This window comes from Giraffa tippelskirchi, chromosome 9, assembly GCF_054371585.1.
Source record: "Giraffa tippelskirchi isolate mGirTip1 chromosome 9, T2T-mGirTip1v1.2.pri, whole genome shotgun sequence".
NCBI lineage: Eukaryota > Metazoa > Chordata > Mammalia > Artiodactyla > Giraffidae > Giraffa > Giraffa tippelskirchi.
This window is the reverse complement of record NC_137283.1, coordinates 28879487-28903522: the sequence shown is the minus strand read 5'-3', so window position 1 is coordinate 28903522 and position 24036 is coordinate 28879487. Positions and strand designations below refer to the sequence as shown.

General features: G+C 41.8%; 1 protein-coding gene across 28 annotated transcripts in view; it reads right to left on the bottom strand.

Annotated features, from left to right (window-relative positions):
- Positions 1-24036, bottom strand: part of FOXP1 (forkhead box P1) — a 618285-nt gene that overhangs the window by 524783 nt on the left and 69466 nt on the right. For 2 of the 28 annotated variants that reach the window (XM_081528333.1, XM_081528330.1), the window contains exon 1: positions 4772-4897. The exons of the other annotated variants lie outside the window; for them this stretch is intronic. The gene's annotated coding sequence lies outside the window, so the exon portion shown is untranslated. Of the gene's footprint in view, positions 1-4771; positions 4898-24036 lie in introns of those variants that run through there. 28 annotated transcript variants of the gene reach the window in all.

The following is a 24036-nucleotide window of genomic DNA, read 5'->3' as shown; positions in this document are numbered from 1 at the left end:
GGTACAGACACCATGCTTTGGGAAGGAAAGCTGTATAAAGCTAGGTGCTTTCTTGCTGTTTTGGAGATCTGGGATCCCCTGTCTGACATCAACCTCTCCCATGCATTATCCAAGCAAGTCTGGCAGAGTTATACCCAAAGGAGGTCACAGAACAAAATGCACTGGATGGGCGATTTTCCATTTATTTCTTCATATCCTCCACCTGCCACGCCGCCCCAATCCCTCACCTTACCTGTGTCTTGGAAAGCTACCCTGCGTGATGCATCAAGAAGTACTCTTATCCTCTGGCTTCCAGCTGGTACAACCAATGGAGGTCTCACCTCAGGCAGACAGAGAAGATGGGGCATTTATCGCCCAAATTTCTCCCCACCGGGGCACTGAAGGCTGACTAGGAAAGATCCCAGCTCCTGCCAGGCAGCCCTATCCCTGCAGCTTCTCTCTCCAGACTCCACTATGTGCCCTTCCCTTGTCCTCTCAGACCCAGGAGAGGGACAAGCCACCTACTTTCTGCAGGAACACTGACCCAAAACTCAAATCCATTAGAATGTTGTATGTGGAACTTTTAGACTCACACAAATAAGTATATGTGTACATACACACTCATATACAAATATGTATGTATGGATGAATGTACGTACATATACATATATATCTTTATAGATTACTTAACGTAGCTCCATCAGATAGGTCAGGAGACCTGGGAGGTCATGGCCAAGGCCACCTGCTGGGGTTTGCACCTGTGTTCCTTCACGGCCCTGTTTCACAGGAAGAGTGGGACCACTCTGTCTAATCGGTTACACAACCTGATAAGAAGGAGAGCATTTGTGAGCGCTTCAATCCTTCTCTAATTTACTAACTTAGTTTCCTTTGTTGCAAATAGCACCAAAATAGAAATGGAACAGAAGTGGGTGGAGCAGACTCCATCACCAACTCCCGTGAATAACTTTCTGACAATGCTGAATCCAGTTCAGAAAGCAAATCGGCTGCGGAAAAAATGGTGCGTGTTGTCAGCTCACAAATAAAATGCCAATCTGCCTTGATTAATAAGGCTTGGAGAAGAAGAACAAATAATACATCTGTTTTTAAAAAATTGTAACCTCAAATGTACCCTAAATAGGCATCTATCTGAACAGCTAAGTTCTAAAGTTCTAATCAAAACCATCACCCAAGTTTAAACCAACTGAGCCACCACCATCAACATCTGTGGCTTCACCAGGCCCACTTGACTTCATTTCAACTAAGTTCCCTAGAACTAATCACTGTTACTTTTACTTAACTTTCACTAATAAGATTTACTCCAACTCACCAGAGGACTTTCTGGTATCTATGTTCAAAAACAAGTTTTTAAGTAAACCCATTAGATTAATTAGAACACATGGGGAATACAGTTGCTAAGTAATTACTTTTCTAGTTCACTGAGGCTTAACCAGCAACCTTTTTTGTTTGTTTATTGCTCTTCACTGAAAATCCATTAAACATTCCATTTAAAACATGAAGGCTAGACCTCCTGCTATATTTGTCTGCCCCCCCCATCTTCCCAGGAAGAACCCAGCTTCTGTCTGAACCTGATGTTGATAACAAGTGACTTAACTGTCACCCCAATTCAAGGAGTGTGAGTTCCTTGAATTCAACCATCATCCTGTTGCCTCCCAGGCATTCTAGAACCCCATTTTATCCTACATTCTGACTCCAATGCTCACTTTTTTAAAAAAAATTTTATCCAGTTAACATTATTTCTTTAAAAAAAAATAATTATAGTTATTTATGGCTGTACTGGGTCTTTGCTGCTGCATGGGCTTTCTCTAGTTGTGTGCGTGGGCTTCTCATTGCAGTGGCTTCTCTTGGTGTAGATCACAGGCTCTAGGGCACGCAGGCTTTAGTGGTTGGGGCTTGTAGGCTCAGTAGTTGCAGTTCCTGAGCTCTAGAGCACAGGCTCAATAGTTGTGGTGCACGGGCTTAGTTGCCCCATGGCAAGTAGGCTGTTCCCAGAGCAGGGATCAAAGCCAGGGTCCTGCATTGGCAAACAGATTCTTTACCACCGATCCACCAGGGAAGCCCCAGTGCTCATTTCTTTCCACCACCTTCCAAAAGTAACATCATGAACAATATGGAGACTTTCCTTTTTCCTTAAAGATATCCCTTTCACCTTTCCCAGAAGGCATTCACTCAACATCCCCTGACTTCATGCAAAGAGGAAAGAGTTGGCCTTTCTTTAATTTCTTTTCTTACAGCCAGGTTATGGCTCTGCTAATAGTCTACCTTGCCTGCCATCTACCCCCATGGAGAATACTATCATTACTCTCCACTGTAATTCCCTGATTCTTTGGAACCCTTCTTTTGATGACCGTATGTGAGGGAACCACTGCTTCCAAACCAACCATACAGTTTTTAACTCTAAATGTCTAATGCACTTCTCCACCTGTCTCAGATGTTTCAGTATCTGGTTCACAGTTTTGGTCTGCATTCCTTCAGTGTGACCACTTTTATCAATCTCAATAGCCATGAAAATGGCCCTTCCCACAGCCTTGCCAAGGCTTACATCAGGCCTGGTTCAGACAAAGTACCACTAAAAAAAAACCCAAAAAACTACCTACTGTTCAAGTGAATGAATACACACTGGGTTATCTTAACTTACCCTAAAAGCTTTCAGTCTCTTTGAGAAGCAGTATACTGCATTAGTTGAGAGCTCAGGCTAACTGCTCATGTCCCATCCTAGCCATGCCACTTACTAGTTATAACCTTGGGCAAGTTCCTCCATACCTGAAAATTGGGATAATATCTGCCCAGAGTAAGGGTGCATTAAGTTCTAATTAAGTGGTAATTAACCACTACCACTTCCTCTATACCTGAAGGCATGGCCAAAAGTTTGATTTCACCATTCCTTAGAACTGTCCCACCTCAAAGACCTTGAACTCTGAAATTCATTAATGACCTTGCATGGAGCCAACACTCACAGGGTCATCTCTCCTGAATTTGCTCCTTGACTGTGATGAGAGAAGGCACCATAACTCAAATTCTTATATCTTTACCACATGCACCATTCATCATCCTCCTTCGAAGCTTTCTCTCTTTTACAGCATCTATGGCTCACTCCACATACCCCCAAAATCCCTGTTATCACTCAGGATGACCATGTCTTTTCTACCAACTTCCTGCTTGAGTCCTTTGGTTCCCTCACCTGAGTGAGCTGGGTGAAGCCAGGCTTCGGTGTGATTCATGGTTTATATCCTAGATGTCTTCACTACAGTGCCCAGGACACAGAAGGTTATTATATGTGATACTCATCTTGGTTCTATCAGGGAGCCAGGAAGGTAAGATTCCCCATAAGCCTACTTGGCAGTCATCTATGACAAGTTGCTATTTAAGATTTACGGGAACTCAAGGCTCAGTTTCACAAGTTGGGCTACGCTAAGAGAGCAGGGCTTGAAAAGGGGAGCCCATATATCCTTGAAGCCCAGGGGAGCCTAGTCGTTCCTGTGAAGAACAGTCAAGTGAGCAGAGGGCTGGCTGCCATCTGGGCTCTTTATAAGGTTTTTGTGGTAAACATGTTTACTTTCTTTTCATTGGCTGGGCTTATCGTGATCAAGTATTTTGTTTTGAGTCTTGCTCTATAAACATGTTTACTTTGCAGGGAGAACTTTTTGATAGCTGGTACACTTGTTTTTTGCACTTTTAAATTCAAAACATATTTTTCACAGCCTGTGGTAAACAACTCAAGGTGGTAAACAAATGATATTATTTCATCTTCACACTCGATAGGCGATCCCTATGTATCTGATCAAAAGCTGGAAGTGGGTTGTGGGTAACCAAGGCTCTCTACTGGATGAGAACAAGAATCACATTCACAGTGATGAGGCTACTAACAAAAAACTTGTCACTATAATTTTTGACAATGGCGGGTCCTGCAGATGAAGGAGAATAGAAAACTCAAGTCTCAGTTTCCCCAGTGGTGATATTCCATGGGAAGTGATAACACGGTGAAACCAGACATCATCGTCATGTGAATGGATAGGATCCATATCTTCCGTGAGAGACTAAGGTTACAAAATCAGCATACAGAACTGATGTTGGGGGAAAAATAAGACAAAATTTTCTAAAAATGAAGAAACTAACTAGGTCACAATATTAATTGCAATTCTCTGAGATGCCTAGTCAGTGATGATTTCTGCCTGCTTTACAATTAAGAAAAAGGTAGTAGTTTCAACCGTAAAACAGAAAAGTCCTCTATTATTGAAAAGGGAAGGAAACACAAGAGTAAAAAGGGGGAAATAACTTTTGAAAAAACCAATGGTCTTGAAGCTGGTTTAAAAGTACTGTTTAAAACAATTGGTCTGTGGGATGAAACATGAAATCCCACCAGAGGTGGGTCAAAGCTCTCTTCCAGAGAATTCTCTGTGTCCCAATATTCCAACTAGCAACAAAAGCCTTCTTACCACAGGTCTTTGAGGAAGGCCTGTATTCCTAACTTAAAAAAATACAAGAGGCCAAACTCTTTGTTAAAGCAAATACCACCCCCATTGCTGGCCCCTACTTTCAAATCATCTTCTAAGTCTATGCCCAATTTAAAGAAGTAAAAAAAAAATAAAAAAAAAAAACAAGGAAGTTGAAGTTGTGGTAGCATAATAAGATAAACATCCCCATTTATGAAGCATTATTCTTTCACTGTGTATGGTACGGTAGGGAGGCAAAGTAACCCCATATGTCACCTTATCCATCACCCAAGACACCTAATGTACAGAACACACAGATATCAGAGAACAAACATACTTACAAGACTTCTTTCCCAAGGTTATAATGTGATTCAGAGATATGATGAAGGGACGAGAGGCCAAGGGCATTTTGAGGCAGCCATCACCCTTGATACTGAGATTGTCTCTCCAGTCAAGGAAGAAGAACCAAAACAAACAGCTGTCCAGACAGTTTTAGCAGAAGGGCAATAAGGCCCAGGGGGTGGGAGGCTGCATGACCAATGAGTAGGAAGTACAAACCTTGTCCCCGTTTTGCCAACTGTTGGAGAGCCCCTGCGAATCAGAGAGTTTGTCAGAGCCTGGCTTTCCCTTTCTAAAAATAAACAGCATCGAATCCTACCTTTTTGAACCATCCCATTTCACAATTTTTATGCCTCAGCCTCAAGTGGAAAATGCCACTTTAGGGGATAACTGACAATTCCAGGCTCCATAATCCAATCAATACAATACTTGGAGTGCTTTCCAACAATCCACCAAAGGCAACCAAGTTCCCACAACTGAGGAGCAGAAATGGAATTTCAAGTTAATGTGACGCTGGCCGGTGACAAGTCATCAGCATTCTTCAGCTTTTAGCTGTTTGAGCAGACAGCTGACTCAGCAGAGATACAGTTACCCAGTCAGCCACCTCCATCTGACCCACTGCCTCAAAGTGATCTATCTTTCATCCATCTCAAAAAAACCAAAAAAGTTGAATGACTAATAAAATGACTAAAAAAGAACATCCAGATAATTCTTACAAAGCTAAAATAATAATAATAATCAGCCTGGTAAATGGATATGAGGATGATGACCAGTCTCAGAGTGGTCCAATGTCTGATGGTCACATTTCCTTCTGAGAAACGGGGTGGCATGGTGTGGTATGGAAATGCCTCAGAAGAGCAGGAGAAGAGCTGATAATTATGACCAAATCATCAGGGAAAATTATCAAAGGGTCAAAGTGGTGAAATATCTGTCATAAATACAGGAAAAGAAAGGAACACACTGACCTTTCACCTTGGTGTTCGACAGAGTGAGAGGTCTCTGGATACTGTACTAAGGACATACAATTCTAAGACCAGCCAGCATGCATGGAGCCCTGTCCACGCCTGGCACTTTGTCCTGACTGAGCATTTCCATCCAAGGTCTTACAATCTTCACAAGTAAATACGGCTATCTGACATATGAGGAAACTGAGGATCAGAGAAGCCAAGTCTTCTACCCAGGGCAAGGGTTAGTAAGTGATACCAGCACTTGCATCTGAAATCCAAGTCTCCTCCCTTCACATTACCCAATACAACAGACTACTACTCTTCCAAAAGCTCAAAAGGGAAATCTGGAAAGGTTCTCAAGATGAAGCCCCACTGGAAATCAGGGCGAGAACTCTATCGGGAGCACCACACTACCTCCCACAGTCTAAATCCCTCAGCTTCTTGCGTGCACTTGGGCAAACTTTGGTCAGGAGTGAAGTACAGAACCAAGTAAGCCCTGGTAACACAACCTAGAAGTCGCAGGGGACAGCCCCACGGAGAAAGGTGACAGGAGGAGCGGGGCTTATGCCCATGGCCGAGGCACCATCCTTTCATTACCTGTGCAGAAGGATGCTTTCCAGTCCTCAATCTCCTCTTTGTTCTCCGAAGTTCATCTGATCACAATCCTAGGCATTGTCCGCACTCTTTCCTTTCCCTCTCCCTGCCTCTCCATGAATGTTGCCTGTCGGAAAGTCTCCAGAACAAGACCCCTCAAATGAAATTCAGTCATACATTTATGTAGCCCCACTCTGAGGAACTGTGGTGCACGTTTGGGAGCTGGGTCAGGTGGCTATCCAGGCTCAGCTGTCTTCTCAGCACAAGAAGCTAAATAACAATGTGTGATTGAAATAACATTTCAGGACAAGGAGAGTTGTGTCATGGGGAATATGTGATTAATTGCCAGATGAGTTCTACAGACCATAACTGTTACAAAGTTCAAAAGAAGGGAGCGATCACCTCCAGCAATACCTCCCAGGGTGCAAACTCCTCACAAAGTTCTCCTTCCCACCTTCTTTGGCCCAGATCAGGAATCTGGCTGCCTGGGGTCTGATTCTGGCTGTGACACTGGTGGACTGAGTTATTCAAGCTCTCTGGGCCTCAGTTTCTGCAACTATAGAATGAAAGTAAGGACAGGTCATATGTCACGGGGTGGTAAAAGGGTTAAGCAGGATGATGCACGTAAGCTGCAAAACAGGGCAACGGGTGTTACCGTATCTCCTGGCAGATCTCCAGTCCCAGACTCCATAGCCCCATATATACATCTGAATCTGCACACTTGGTCTACACGGGCTCCCTCTCTCCACTTCCCTATGTCTGCCGCTGAAGCTGTGCCTTCTATACCAACAAGCTAGAAAACCTGCGGGGCTTCCATTCTGCCCCTACCCCAGGCGTAGCCAGCTACCCTGCTTGGTCTCACCTTGTCTCCATGCTGGCTCCGGCATCCAGGTTTCCATTTCCAATACCTCAGGGCAGGAACAAGAACCCGAGAGAGTGCCTGGATTCAACTTCCCTGTCGGCCACGCAGTAACCTAATTTGTGATTTTGGACAAAGTATATAATTTCTCTAAGCCTCTCTTTCTGCATCCATAAAATGGGGCTAAAGAGAGTTCCCACATCAAAAGGTTGCAGTGAAGATTAAATCTCATTATGGGTTGAGAACTCTCTACAGAAATTCTGACCCTCGGGGGGGTCAGAACAACATTAACTGAACATCAGTATCCAACTGGTCTCTCCCTTCTCAGTTTGGAGTCATTGCTTATCCTTGATGATACCAGATCTGAGTTAGTCATCCACAGAGCATGATCATTCCTCTCTTTTAAACTTATCAATTTAATATTATGGCAAAGTTTTACAAACAGAAATGGGCACTCTCCTCCATGGCTGGGTTCAGGGTAAGCTGGCACAGCCTTTAGCTGTGCGGCGTGGGTAGGATTGGGCACTGCTTCAGCAACCTTTAAAGCATGCACATCCTGTTAAGTCTTTACTCTTTGGAATTGATTTTAACGAAATAGTAACCACTGGGGAAGGAATTAGCTACAATGCTGTGAGGAAACATATCACAGCATTGTCTATAATATATAAAAACTGGGAAAAAAAATCCAATAAAAATTAAATACATTATGATTCATACTGATGGTGAAATACTATGCAGTCATTTAAAAGGGTTGGAAAAATAAACACAGACACAGAAGGAAACATGACCCCCAAATCATACCTGTTCACCAAATGTTGAGCGTTCTATTGCTAAGTAACAGAGATGTGTTACAAAAACTGAATCTTCCTAAAGTTCTGGTTTATTTACTGTGCTCCAGATGCTGCAAAAGAACACATTACATACCCTGAGCTACTGCAAATCCCAACGAAATGAGTTTCACTTATTATCCCCATTTTAAAAACAGAAAATATAGACAGAAATCAAAGAACATGTCCAAAGTCAGGTAGCTAGGAAGGGAAAGCTGTGATATTAATGTGAGTATTAGTCTAAGTCCTTGCTCTTTTCTAACACTGCTACTCATAAAAATATTAGTACATTTATATTTAGAGTAAGTATATCTCCATGGGAAAAAGACTAGAAAAACAGACAGAAAAACACTAGGAGTCATTTTCTCTAGGGGGTGGAACTATAGATTATTTATTTATTTTTGCTCTGCTTTAAACATTTTTTCACATTTATCATAAAATGCTTCAGTAATAAGGGAGAAAAGAACAAGGTTTCTTCCATTTTAAAACATGAATGTCAGCCACCTTTTTCCCCTTGCCTCTGACAAATGCAGATGCTGGGCTTGTAGGGGAGGGAGTGTTGCTCAGTGATGGGGGCTTCAGGTGCCAGAGCCCCATCACCTGGGGGTGGGCCACTGGGAGACTGGCACAATGGCTTAGGATGCCGCAAGGGTCAAATAGGCAGGTTCTAAGCTCAGATTGGCCTCACACTTAAGTGCTCTGTAATCTGAATGATTATTATGACTAGCAACATCTTCATCACACTAGACACACTTGATAGCTTCTCTCTTGAGGTGGGACCAAAACGTGGTGTAAAAGAGCAAGTTTCAGTATCTTTTAACCAATAGTGATAATGGATCAGATAACTACCCCTCCCTCAAACTCCCAGGGCTGGTGAAGCAAAAACACGGACAAGCCTGTAGCAGGACCGCCTGGCTCTGAACCCCACGTATGTCACTTAACTGCTTTGTCTCGGTTTCCTCCCTTTACAAGATGGAGATAATAATGGCTCCGTCCTCACAGGACTGTGGTGCAGGCTCAAACAGGTAATGTAGGCAAGACTCTTCTCCCTGCGTCCAGCTCACTGTGAGTGCTTAATAAGTATTACATGTTAGCACAGATTTCCCCCATCCTACGATGGGCTCACATCTCAATAAATCCACTGTAAACTGAAAACCTCACAAGTAAAAATGCATTTACTATGCCTAACCTATGGAATATCACAGCTTAGCCTAGCTACCGTGAAGGTGCTCAGAACACCTACAATAGTCTATGGTTGGGCAAAATCATCCAACACAAACCCTATGTTACAATAATGTGCGAGTATCTCATATAATGAAGACTGCACTGAAAGTGAAAAACAGAATGGTTATAAGTGTACTGGTTGTCTGCCCTCGTGATCACATGGCTGATAGGAAGCCAGCATCACCAGAGAGCACTGTACCACCTACTGCTGGCCTAGAGAAAGAGCAAAATTCAAAATTCGAAGTATGGTTTCTACTGAATGAGGATTACTTTTACACTACCATAAAGTTGAAAAATCTTGAGTCAAATCAGTGTAAATAGCTGACCACCTGTCCTTCAGCAAGCATTAATAGAGTGCTACCTGCCATGTGGATTTGGCCAAGCTTTAGAGGTTTTTACATGGATTTGGCCAAGCTTCAGAGGTTTTTCTGCCATGATCTTCCAAATTTAAACACTGTGCTATAATATGAAATGTGCTTAGTCACTCAGTCATGTCTGACTCTTGCAACTATAGCCTGCCAGGCTCCTCTGTCCATGGGGAGTCTCCAGGCAAGAACAATGGAGTGGACTGCCATCCCCTCTTCCAGCAGATCATCACAACCCAGGGATTGAACCCAGGCCTCCCACACTGCAGGCGGATTCTCTTACCATCTGAGTCACCATAATATTCCATAATATGAATTCCATATGAATATGAATATTCCATGATATAAATTTCATAATATGAAATAGACTTGTTCAAATGAGACATGCCCTCTTGTAGATTCTGATTTGCTTCTCTGTTAATTAGCTAGGGATGCCACAACTAAGTATCCCAATCAGGAGGCTTTACTACAGAATTTTCTTATAGCTCTGGAGTCTAGCGTCTGAGATCAAGGTGTCCTTAGGGCTGGTTTCTTCTGCGGTTTCTCTCCAGGACTTGTAGATGTCCATCTTCTCCTTGCCTACGTGTCTGAGTCCTCCTCATCACCTCTTCTAAGGAAGCAGATCATACTGGATTAGGTCTCATGCTAACGATCCCACTTTGACTTAATTGCCTCCTTAAAGACTCTGCAAATGCAGTCACATTCTGAGGTGCTAGGGGTTAGGACTTAAACGCAGGAATCTGAGGGGGACACAATTCAGTTCCCAACAGCTCCATCCTTGCATTCTGGAAGAACAGGAGTAGACCTCAAATTGAGAATCAGTTGCCCCTGAGCCCTGGCCATCTGCGCAGGCACAGTTCTTGAGGATTTCACAGGCTGACAGCTACAGCAAGATAGCAGGGTTCCCTCCTAGACAACCAAGCATGCCTTCCCCAAAGCATAATGGTTCCCTCTCTCTCCTTCCGGAACCCCAATATACACCAGAGACCAATGCCCATCAACAAAACACTCAACAACTCTGTGGCCAAGCAGGTCAGCAATCTCAGCTACTGCTCACGTTTACCTATGTTCAAAGACAGGAGGAAAGGTGCTCATTCCTCGCATGGATGCTCTAATCTGAGCTCGTGAAATAAACATAAATCACCACTGATGGTCATTTTTAAGAATCAGTCCATGCTTCATTCAAACAAATTTTTAAACACACACAAAATGGAGTTTCTTGAACCACAGCCTGTAATTTACCAAGTGCAAATATCTAAGATACATGTGCTAAATTTAAAGAAACAACTATTATTAAATACTCCATTATGGAAGGCAGTGAAACATATTTGTGCTCTGTATATCCGTTACAATACTTCAACTCAGCCTCCCTACGTTTGGCAGTTCTTTCCTTCAGTGATAATAAAAGGCTTTTCTTTCCATTAAATATCTAAATGAAGTCAAATAGTGTATGTTAAGTAAGCCCATAAGTCCTTTTGTATGATGCAATGAAGTCTTGAAATGCTTATCTACTGAGCACTCAAACTTAAAGGCTGGCGGTTTATGTCCCCTACAGAGCCCCGGGACCCTGCTGGCTTGGCCAGACTGTGAAAATAAGCTTCAAATGACCAAACGCAACTGCAACTTTAAAAGTAGGAACCAGACCAGACACAACAAACCACAGAGTAGTCGCCTCACTTGTCATAATTCATGTGTGTGGAATTCAACTGTAAAAGCATTCAGAGTGCTAACTTTCCTCCATCGGGGCATTCCATGTGGAATGTCAGATTGTGAAAAGCTGCTGATAAGCCGCTCCTGATTACAAGCCTACAAGTGGTAGCATTAAATAAAAAAAAATATTTATCACAATCTTGAAACAGCCTGGTCTGTGCCATCCAACACCAAAACAAGACAGGCAAGTGCCGATATATTAAAATATCCAGGTAATAACAATATGTACTCTTACTAGTGGCCCTGTTAATACACCAAGCTTCTTTCTTGCTTTTATGTTTTCTTTTAACTTTCATTTCTACATTATTCTCCATTTTGATGGCCTACATAATGATCACTTATGAAATCTTCTTTTCAAAAGCAATTTTCTCATGGTTCAATGACACAAAAATATAATTCTTACAGATCTGTAAAAGAGAAACTTGAATGGATAAATATATACATGTGTAGATTCCAAATCCATGCACATATATATACATAAATATAAAAGCATGAAAATATAATAATCCAATTAGCACATCTTTCTTGGAAACTAAATTGAACTTAACCAAACTGGCCTAACTAAGCCTCAGGTAGGAACCACAGGACATGCCAGCAATATTGATGATGGTAATGATAACATCTGCCATGAATTCAGTATTTACATGTGCCAAATGCAGTGCCCAGCCCTTGACATATATTTTTCTCATTTGTCTCCTCATGACAACATTCTAACATGGGATGTTTTCCTTTTACAAAAAAGGAAATGGTGGTTCAGAAATGTTAAAACTGCTCAAAGTCCCAGAGCAATAAAGCAGAGGAGCCAGGATTTGAATCTAGTTCTAACTGTGCTATATTGCCTCCCAGTGGTGCCTTAGAGACAGAAGACAGGGCCTGGCTGAGGGTAGGGTCACATACCTGGCCCTAAATGATCTCTTATATTGGCTAGGGACAGGCAGCAAAGCTCAAGCCCTATCTCAGGAGAAAGTCCAAGAGCAGGTGTCCCCTCCAAGTAAGGTAGGAAGCCCAAAGAGTGCCATCCTTCCTCTCCCAGAGGGACAGATAGGAAGAAATCCCCACCTGAAATGGATCCCTAACCTTCCCCAACTATTACTTGACTGCTTTGCTATCGAAACCACCACACGAACGCTCCTAAAGAGTCTCATCTCCCACTGTTGAGAAACACTCAAGGAACACATCGTTAAGACAGAAGACCAAAAGCAGCCTTCTCCTTTCTACAGAACACAATCTAAATTTTTCTGGATGATAAAAGGTGAACAAACAAATGGAAGAAGCAAGAGCCTGGCATTAGCTGTTTTCTGAATGCCTCTTACAGGAGCTGGTCACTGTTCAGTGGCGCAGAAAGAGAACAGGATGGAGAGTTAGGCAACTTGGATTCCAGTTTCACTCTGCCCCACAACCAGGTACCAATCCCCTCTTCCTATAGTGAGGGGTGAGAAAGTCAATCTCCAAGTCCGTGTTCAGCTCAGGCTTTCTGTGATTCTCAGAGCTTCCTTCCATAGTAGACAACCAGCACCCCAACCCAGCAAAGCTCAAGAGGTAACACCTAACACCAAGGAAGCATCAGCTTCAAGAGCTAAACTAAACATCTCCTTATGTGCTCACAGGATTAGCAGTACACTGGAGAATCCCTGAATAATCAGTAGGTCAGCTTCAGGACAATGTAAAAATAATCAGCCCTGGCAACAGTTACCAGGCACTTCCAGCTTTCTCAGGCTCCCAGGCCAGCCCACATCTCTGTCCTTGACTGCAGACTTGGGTACCTATCTGCCTTCATGGATGTCCTCTGGGATGTCTAGACAGCTCAAGACTCAAAAAATGTAGAACTTAATCTTCCTTCTAAAACAGGCTCCACACACATCCTTCCCCTCACAATTCATGGTCATTATATCCTTCAGTCACACTCAGGCTAATGGTCTTTTTGTCAATCCTGACTCATATATTTGTCTCAAATCATACATCTAGTCCATTAGGTAATTCTGCAGAAGCTGCCTTCAAAACAGATCTCAAATCTAACCACTGCTCCTCTCTTTCATTACCAACTTCCTGGTCATGGCCACCATCATATCTCCCCGGATTCCTGAAGAACCTTCCTAACATGTCTGCTTGCTCTTCCACTAGCCCTACCTCCACCCCACCCAAGGTCTATTCTCAACACAGCACCAACAGGGGTCCTGTTAAAATTTAAATCAAGTCAATACCTCCAATAGCATCAGGCTACTCAAGTATGAGCTAAATCCTTTCATGGAGAAGACCCAGGGAAGCCCTCTGGGCCCATTTCCCACAATATTTCCCCTGGTTCACCACCCCTAGTCACGTCCACCTCCTGAATGTCCCTCAATCATGCAGGGTATGCCCTGCACCAAAGGGCTTTTGCATTAACTGTTGCCTCTGCCTAGAATCTTTTACAGGACTAACTCCCCTCCCTCCTTCAAGTCTTTGCTCAAACAGAACCTTTAAAGAGACTAACCCAACCACTCTATCTAAAAGCACAACCCACTCCCACCCCCAGCACTACCAATCCTCATCACCCAACTTTTCCTTCCCCTGCATGCACCTCCTAACATACTACATAACATACTTATTACATAGTGTGTCCCCACCCCCAACTGCATCCCTGTCTCCCTCCAGAACATGAGCATCCACAGGGGTGGGAATTTGTTTGTTCATTAATTTTTCCCACATTCCTAGAATACTGCCAGATACAAAACAGGCACTTAGTAAGTATTTGGTGTGCAAATAACTGAATAGGGGAAAGAATCCAGGGGAGGGGACTCCCTGAGAAGACTTGCTCTCCTGAAAGGAAGGGTGTGGTGTCTCTGTCTCCCAGAGGCAAGGAGGAAAAGAAGACAGACACATCCACACTCAGCAAGCCCTGGCACAGACATCACAGCACTGCCTCCTGTATGCGGAGCAGACCCAGGTAAGCAGCTTGACTCCTTTGGCCACTGGCCTAGTCACAGCTTCGGAATTCCTCTCCCTTACATCACCTCCAGGAAAGACCAACAGCCAGCCATCTCCCATCCTTCCTCCAAAGCTCCACACTCCAGTGCTTACGGGATGCCCAGCCCAAAGACAAGAAAAACGCAGCTCAAACATGTAAAACTATAACTCAGTGAGAATTAATTAGATCCACAGCAGGCAACTTAGAAAAAAAAAAAAAAAAAATATATATATATATATATATATATACATAAGTGACTTTTTTCTAGAAGTCAAAATTTTAATTCAATAACATAAAGATTATCATGCTATGTAAGTTCAAATTTTAACTCAGTAAGTTCAGTTCATGAATGTTAGGAAAAACATCATTCTCTCTGGTCCAAGTTGGCATCTCTAGTCCCTCTAGAATATCAGGCCTGTGATTCAGCCTTTCAGTTGAATACGTAAACAAGGGCTTGCTTTTCATGCCACCCATCCCCTGCCTTCTGAATTCACCCAAAATGCGCTGCAAAACATGGGAGAGGATGCTTTTATGCAGACGAATTCGTCCATTCTTTCTGAATCTTAAGCTCACATTTACAATGCCATTTCATTTCTGCTTGTTATTTTACACTCAGACGTGATTAAATTTAAAAGAAACATTCAACGGAATGGTATATACATTTCCCTGTGATCAAAAGTTACACGGGAAAAAAACTCTGCATATTTATACAGCTGAACTGGCCGCAAGTCACTGGAATCACGCTTACCGAGTAACAGTCGTTTGCAAGCTTTTATTAGTTACTATAATGACTGGAGACAGGGGTCATCAAAATGCCTTTGCCAGAGCCAATCTAACATTACTAGAATGTCCTGCTGTGAAATTAAAGAAGTCTAGAGAGCAGGAGGAAGAGGAAGAAAGTGGAGAAAGGGAGACTTTTGTGCTGGGAGGCTACAGAAGAGAAAAACAGTAACACAAGGATATAACACTGTGAAGAGAACCATGTTTCATGTAATTTCTATATAATGTACTGATTCAACATAAGGAAAAATATTTATGCTACTAGGGTAGTGAGATCCACGGATATATTATTAAGGAAAGTTGCCAAAACAACGACAAAAAAAAAAAAAAAACCAAAACCTTCATCTCTGAAAGGAAGGAACAAGGGGTCAAAATACCCCGTGTCTCCAATATTTAGAAGTAATTCTGTCTTCAGCCAAAAGTGGATTAGAAGGATGACCAGTATAGTTCATTTGAGATTCTATTAATATCATAGGTCTTGTCTAATCAAATCTTCATTAAATACAGATTTATAAAAGAGACATGACAACTAAATGCAATGCATGATCTTGGACTGGATCCTGGACTGGGTAAAATAATTATCACTTTATTGCCACACTCACGAAACTAGACAACAGTCTTGTATCAATGTTAAACCTCCTGATACGATAAAGTATACTATAGCTACGTAAGAGAGCATCTTTGTTAGGAAATACTCACTGAAGTATTTTATGGCAAAAGTGTCTGAGGTTTCAAACTTGCTTTCAAACGATTTAGGAAAATTACGTGCAAACATATAAAGTGTATGTGTGTGTGAGTGTCTATCTGAGAAAAAGAGGAGAGAGGTAAGGAGGAAGAAAATGATAAACAAATAGAGCCTAGTGTAAATGACTGGTGATCTAGCTAAAGAGTACATGGAAATTCCTCATTCAAACTTAAACAAGTTTGAAATTATATCAAAAGAAAAATGAACTCATAATTTGCATCCTAATCTCACTCCTGAAATACATTGATTATTTTTTACAAAACAAATTAACCAGAATGAGATGCATTCTTCCATTCACATACTTGTTTCATTTGGTCATTCAACAAACATTTGCAAAGCATGTACCCAGTGCCCAATGTGGCTTGCATGTCAGAATGGACTAGGTGCTTTCTGTTCTACCCCTTGTGAATTTCAAATAGCTGCAGTATTGGCATGAGAAAAAAATGGCTTCCCAATTTGGAAATGAGGTCAGCCATGCTAATTAGTACTTAGAAAATAATCCATTTTCAATACAGAGCTTTAAGAATTCAGAAAAAGAGGATCAAAATATTGCGTCTTACTTCGGCTAAAAATATTAGCCTACCCTGAAGGTGATGTACAAAAAAAAATAGACCTGGCTGTGCAAAACACAGCTGACAATCGCAATCCATCTGAAGTCCAAGTCCTTATAGACTCACGGCATCAACAAGAGGGCAATAACCAAATGCTTTCAAATGATGGAAATGCTGTCTAGTCATGTGTGACATGAGTTAAATAAGTAACAACGCGAGAATGCATTTGTCTACCATTGCCCAGGGGTTTCCTGAGTTTAGCAGCCAAACTGGCAACTGGGATAATATTATCAGGTAGTATCTATACCACTTTATTAACTGTCAGGGAAATGTCTATTATAATAATTGTCAGCGAAATAATGTTTATTTTACAATCGCCAGAGCAACCTAGCCAATCTGAATCAAGACTTTTCATCCGATCATTCCCAGAGAATGGCCAGCATTCTAGAAACATTGAGCTGATAATATTGCTTCTCTTTAAAGTCTGATGTTGCTCATATCAGAAAGATGAAAAGATTTTTTCTTTTACAGAGTACTGGCTTATTAGCAGGCTGCCTGCTCCTAATTTAAGATCGTCCACTTACTTAGCTAAGTTATGTTGAGTAAGCTAACTAACCACTCTTGGACTCAGTTTCCTCAACTGTAAAATGGGCAGAGAGTTTCAGTGAGTTATTGCAAATATAAAAAGCAGTTATTAAGCAAAGTGTTGGAAGCTACTACTACCTACACTGAGTGACTGTTTAATCTTCTCTCTGTCACAATCTGCTGGTATATAAGTGACAATATTAGCTCTCTAATATTTCTCCTAGAAATACATTAAGTGCACTGGATGGTACCTCAAAATTCCAAATCCAATCAATAACTAGCTATTTAAGAAATGGTACATTCAGGTATTCTGTCCATATTTTAATTGGGTTGTTTGTTTTTTTTGATGTTGAGTTGTATGAGCTGTTTATATATTTTTTATATTAACCCGTTATCTGTCATATCATTTGCAAATATTTTCTCCCACTCAGTAGGTTGTCTTTTTGGTTTGCTGATGGTTTCTTTTGTTGTGCAAAACCTTTTAAGTTTAACTAGGTTCTACTTGTTTATTTTTGCTTTTGTTTTCTTTCTTTTAAGGGATGGATCCAAAACAAAATTGTTATGATTTATGTCAAAGAGTGTTCTCTGCCTATGTTTTTCTCTAAAAGATATATGGTATCTGGTCTTACATTTAACTCTTTACTTCACTTTGAGTTCATTTTTGAATATGATATTAGAGAATGTTCTAATTTCATTCTTTTACATGTACCTATAGAACTACCACATGATCCAGCAATTCCACTCCCAGTTATACATAAAAAGAAAACATTAAGTCAAAAAGATACACTCACCTCTATGTTCATGACAGCATTATTTACAATTGCCAACATATGGAAGTAAGCTAACTGTCCATCAACAGATAAATGTATAAAGAAGATATGGTACATGTATACAATGGAATACTACTCAGTCTTCCAAAAGAATGAAATATTGCCGTTTGTAGCAACATCAAAGGAGTTGGAGGGCATTATGCTAAGTGAAATAAGACAGACTAAGACAAATACTGGAGGATAGCACATGTGGAATCTAAAATATACAGTAACTAGTGATATAACAAAAAAGAAGCAGACTCACAAATCTACAGAACAAACTAGTGGTACCAGTGGAGAGGGAAGAGGCAACACAGGTAGGGGATTAAAAGGTGCAAACTGTTAGGTATAAAATAAGCCACAACGATATATTGTACAACAAGCGTAATATAGTCCATATTTTACAGTAACTATAAATGGAGTATAAACTTTGAAATTTACTTATAAACCATTATATTATATTGCACACCAGTAACTTACATAATTTTAAAAATGGTACAGTGGCATATTAGAATAATAAACTCTCCCCACTGAAAAACTCTCAACTTACTCTCTTTTAATCAACAAATACTTGGGGAAATAAGAACAAATCTTGCTGAACATTTTATATTGCTTTTTTGTATTTTATCTAAGTACATGCATCTAAGAAATTAATACAGTCAGCTGGATTCAATGATCTCATCAGATCCCAGCAGCAGTGATTCCCTGACTCCAGATTTCTACCCTTGCAAGGCAAACACAATTCTTCTACAGATGGGAAAACTCAAACTCAAGGTCGTCAAGCAAAATATCTCCCCACCTTTATTTGTTTAGAAATATGCTAATGCCATGAACAAAAAGAATGTATAGAAAACAGGATCTCTGCTTTCCAGGTAATTATAGACTAGCTCTATAAGAGAACATAGATTCATAAAGGACTCCTCTCAGGCTCTTTTCTCCCCTTTTTTGAATGCTTTTCACTTGTCTAAATAGAATATTTGCCGAATGTGTATTACTTTCAGGGCCAGTGCGTAAAATTTTCATTTAAGTGATCCTCTTTGCTTTTTTTTCCATTTTTTTTCAAGCTGTCAAACTTTTAGATCACAGGTAGAAGATGGCAGAGTCATAGACAGAAGGAGAAAGGGTACCTGAATCAGTGCTTGTAAGAGAAGCCCTGTCAGTGAACAGAAGAACCTCTTTTGAGTTTGAGCCACTATCCATGGGTGGGGTTATTTGTTATAGCAGCTAGCATCACTAGCTAATATACCCACCTTTCCTATATGACCTCATAATCAGTTCCACCAACATTTATCAAGCTTACACTAAACACTTGAGCTATATGGAAGGCAATGAGGGACACAACTTGGGGAGAAAGAATTGGCAGGGCTTCTGCATATATGAAGGGAGTGGTGTAATACAGGATAAAAGAGTGGCAAACAGAGAGATGTGGGCATGTGCAGAAGGCCAGGGACACCAAGAGAGAGAACACGTGTCCTACAGTACAGCGTCGCCGAAAAGCCGCACAGCTTTAACTACCACATGTCAGCCTTATTCTCTGCCATGCAGATCAACAACCTAACTCTCTAAATCTCCTCCTATGTCTGATGCCAGGTCTTAGAGCCTCCTCACTTTGTGACAACTAGAATCCGAATTTTCCTGAGAAGCTGTGAACTTTGTTCTAACAGAAGCCCATCTCTACTCATTCAGCCCTCCTTCCTGAGTTCTTCATTATCATTTTCCCACAGCTTTTCTGATTTCAAGCAATAGATCCTTATATTTATCTAATTTGGGGTAACTTTAATTCTAGTATTTGGCTTAAAAAATTAAAGACTCAGTCTTTGGGATGCCTCAAAGAAACCAGTCCAATGCCCAATTCCTCCACAACTCATAAAATCAAGAATGACACAGTGGATAAAAACATCACAAAATGTGCATTTGCTGCTAAATCCCTGTAAGGGTGCTGACCAGCTCTGCTGTGAGATATAAGCAAATGTTCTATTCTCTCTAGGGTCCAAAATACTTTCTCACAAATGTGGGAACCAGGCCCTGCTGAATACAATGTTTTCCATGAAGGAGTCTGTATTAGATGCAACAAACACATGTCACAATATTCCACACATGTCAAAATATTCCTAAGATACAGTTTTCTAAGAGCCAGGTAGGTGACCAGACAGCCTTTCAGTGTAACATTAAAATCAGATAAACATCTCCAACCAATACAGGAAAAGCAAAACAGAACAGAAAGAGAAAAATGCAGACAGACAGATAGGAAGAAAGAAGGGGGAAAGCACACGTGCATACCTCCCCCAACACACACACCATTCCCTATTAACTCCATACGTCTCCCCAATCACCTTGGGACATTTCTTCATCTTATTACGAGTGTCTGAAACACAGAACATATTCTCTGCTAACCCATAAAGGAACCACTCATAGACTTCTGTTTGCCTCATCAATTTCTACACCTTTTTGAAAAATAGATCATTTTACATTCCTTTTCAGTGACGGAAAAGAGTTCACATTTTTGAAAAACATATATCCATTTCTTAGCATATGTGCAGACTGACTTCCCAGCGTGAAACTGGCTGACCCCTTTAAATGTTCTCATTCCAAATAGGAGGGAAAGCCCATCTTATGTAACTCCACAGGAATCCTTGCAGGATTATATCAGAGGCAAACCTCTTGGCGGCTCATTAAAAATCGTCCCCGTCTGTCACTAAGGTTAGATTTGAGGACATTTTTACATGGATATAAAGGGGCCATCCCCCCACATTTCCCAGTACGGCAACAAAATGCTATTCCATGTGGTCTAAAAATGTCAGCGTGAGACTGCCCTTGAGAAAATGGCTTCAAATCTAAAATGTTCTAGCACAGGGATGAGTAAGCCAGGCATCCCCCGAATGCTGAGAACAGTGTGTATCAGAAACCTGTCGGTCTTGTGTCTCTACTTAGCTTCCACGAATCAAAACAGGTTAGCACTGACAAGTCAATTGAAATTTCTGTGACATTTATTATTTTTTTCTCTAAAGCAACTCAGGTAAAGTTGCAAGGCATAATCAACAATGACAGTTGCCATCTGAGAGCAAAGAGATGACCTGACTCTGCCACCCACACCAAGCAGAATGCATGCAAATGAGGACGGCGAGAGAAACACACCAGGGGAGAAATGAGGACCATTTCCCACCCTGCCCCTATCCCCCCAACTTGCACCAAAGGTCACCTTGCACCAAGGATCACCCAGTGATCACTCAGTGTCCATGCATATGTCCACTCCAGGCCAACATGGTGGACATCATAAGGAAGGAGTCACAGCTGAGGAGGATGACACAGAAGGACAAAAACAACTGAAATACAGGGAAATAAATGCAAGGTCAGGGTGGGTGGAGGTGGGCAGCAGCATACTAAGGGTCCTAACTTAAATGGAAAGTGCATGGACAGAGCATATCAGAGACAGTTACTTCCCTGAAACTGTCATGTGAAACAAACAAATGAAAAAGGTGGTTAGGGGCCAGGGGCCTGAAAGTGCGAATCGATGACCTGAGAGCCCAAGGTGGTCCAAAGACGTGCTTGCCTTGGGCAGACTAGATCAGCTCTATTTTTATTCCAACTTTTAATAATCAAGACTAAACACTGTCTATTCAAGTTGTTTCTTTAGAAGATAAAAGGAAATGCAATCTGACCACTTGAATCCAGCTAACATTTCTCTTGCAGCAACAAAGCGGTGAGAGGTTAAACACCTCAACAGAACCCTTTCACCTGTCTGCTTGTACCATCCACTGCCGAGTCTCTAACCCCTTTCTAGGCAGAGAGAATGACACTCACACAGGCCCTGAGGCTACATTAACATGTCACTCATGGATGGCCCCTAACAAGCTTGGCCTTGGTTCCAAGACTCCAAACTTTTATAAAGCCGTCTGACGTGGTACATTTTTCAAGTCTCCCTGCTTGAAAGCCATAGAACATCTGAGCAGCAAGAAATGATGCCAGAGCTACTACTACAAAGGGCAGATAACAAAACCCAAATAAAAAACAGCCACCCACAAACATCCCAAACACCATGCACGAGCAATTGCAAAAGCAAACCCTTGGGCATGGCAAGAAATCCAGAGAGACACTGGCACCAGAAACGCTGAGCTCCCGGCGGGCAGCTGTCCAACAACAGGGGGCAAAGGTGCCCAGTCTCGTCTGTCCGTGCTGGCACATCCATCCAATCCAGAGAAACTTTTTTCAGAATATTCATATTTCTCAGGGTAAACTCTACTCTTGTTTAAAGAAAGACAGACAGACCTGAAAGACAGGAAATACCACCAGACTACTTTTCCTGTGATGGTGTTTTCCAAGAGAGGCTAAAGAAACTGGGGTACTTAATAAGTCAGAGACAAAGAGACAGAAAGAAAACAGACTCTGGAACTGAAAGGCTTCAGTTTCAATCCTAAATTTGCTACATGATCCTGAACAAGGGAACTGACTGGCCTGATCCTCAGCACCCTCATCCCCAAGATGGAAAAGGCACTGGGCATGGCCCAGATAGGTTGTCAAGGTTAAATACAGGTTATATACAGAGTCTCAAAGATAGCAGGTGGCAGTAGCAAGATGGCTACCATGACCCAGAATTCTTCTGGGCCAGCACCATCCCCTGTCAATCATTCCATGTCCTGGTATAAATTCATCAAAATGCTGTGCACTGATGTCATATGGAAAGAAAAAAATATGACCCATGACTCGGGCTCATCTACTGTACATGTTCCTATCTGACATCTGCACAAAGGGAGGATACAGTGGTGGCATGCAGGATGAGGCCTTCAGTAAAACAAGAGAGATGCTGGCATCATTTTCCTTTCAAATTCCCATGGGTTTTGCACTCTTCTCCAGGATATTCTGAAGAGTCACAATGCTTGCACATTTAATTTTCCTATATTCAACTATACGAGCTATGCAGAAATAGAAGGTGGCTCAGAATGTGACCTTCTGTGGCAGCAGGGTCACTGCAGATGTAATTAGCCAAGATGAGGTCATACTGGAGTGGAGGGGGTTCCCAATCCAATAGGGCTGGTGCCCTTGTAAGAAGAGGACATGGGGGCACACACATGCACACAGCAAGAACACCACGTAAAGATGGAGGAGGACATCAGGGTGATGCTTCTACAAGCCAACTAATGTCAATTACTGCCAGCAAACCACCAGAAGCCACAAGAGAGACAGAAGTCGCTCAGTCGTGTCCGTCTCTTTGTGACCCCATGGACTGTAGCCTACCAGGATCCTCCATCCATGGGATTTTCCAGGCAAGAGTACCGGAGTGGGTTGCCGTTTTCTTCTCCAGACGATCTTCCTGAACCAGGGATCAAACCCAGGTCTCGAGACCCACAGAGCCACAGTCCTCAGAAGGAACCAACTAAACCAACACCTTAATCCCACCCTTTGGGCCTCCAGGACTGTGAGACAATACATTTCCACTGTTCCAATGTGAAGGAGAAAGGAAAATGGGAATGCTGGGGGAAGAGTGATCCTTTCAGCAGTGACTTCAGAATGGCCACCGCACCACACTAAGAGCTACGCTTACTTGTGCAGGCCACTTTGGGATGATTCCACCGCTGACCACACCCCTTCCTTTTTCCCACCAGGTACGGAAGGGACGTAACAAGGAGAATGACTAGCATCCTTCATTCTCTGCCTTCAGTGATGAAGACAAGAGCCAGCGGACAGTGAAGGAGACCAAATGTGTCTACCATAGGTATTTCTACTAACCCAACTCCGGGCTGGAATGGTGTGGGGAATAGGGAGGAGAGACCCAAAATAGCTGAAATCTGGGCACATCAAATTGAGTAGGTGTGAGAGAGGAACTTACGAGATTGTTCCAAACAAGATTCTACTTCCTGCCAAAACCAAGTTTCATTTAAAAATATAAAATAATTTTTGCAGGAAAAAAAATATAGGACTAGAGGAATTATAGTGGACAAACATTCTAGATTTTCGTTCTCAACGATTTGTGCGTCTGGGTTCCATGGGATACCTTATTATCACTCAAATAAATGCTCTTTTATCTTAAATTAACTGGTTCTGGGATCTGATACTTGCAAGCCAAGAAAAAAATTTTTTTCACCAAAATAATTGAGTGTATATCTCTGGGCAGCAAATCAAGGCCAGTTTTTTTATTTTCTCTGTTTAGCTAATTTACATTTTCCAAACTGCCTACCACAACTACCTTATCATTTTTAATACAAATATACTTCTTGTGTCAAGCCAGAGTTCTCAAATGTTCTGACTTAATGGCACTTAGTGTTTTAGAAGTTTTTTCATGGCATTCCTCTTCTCCCCACCTCCCCAACACAGGGCAAGGAAACACCTAAC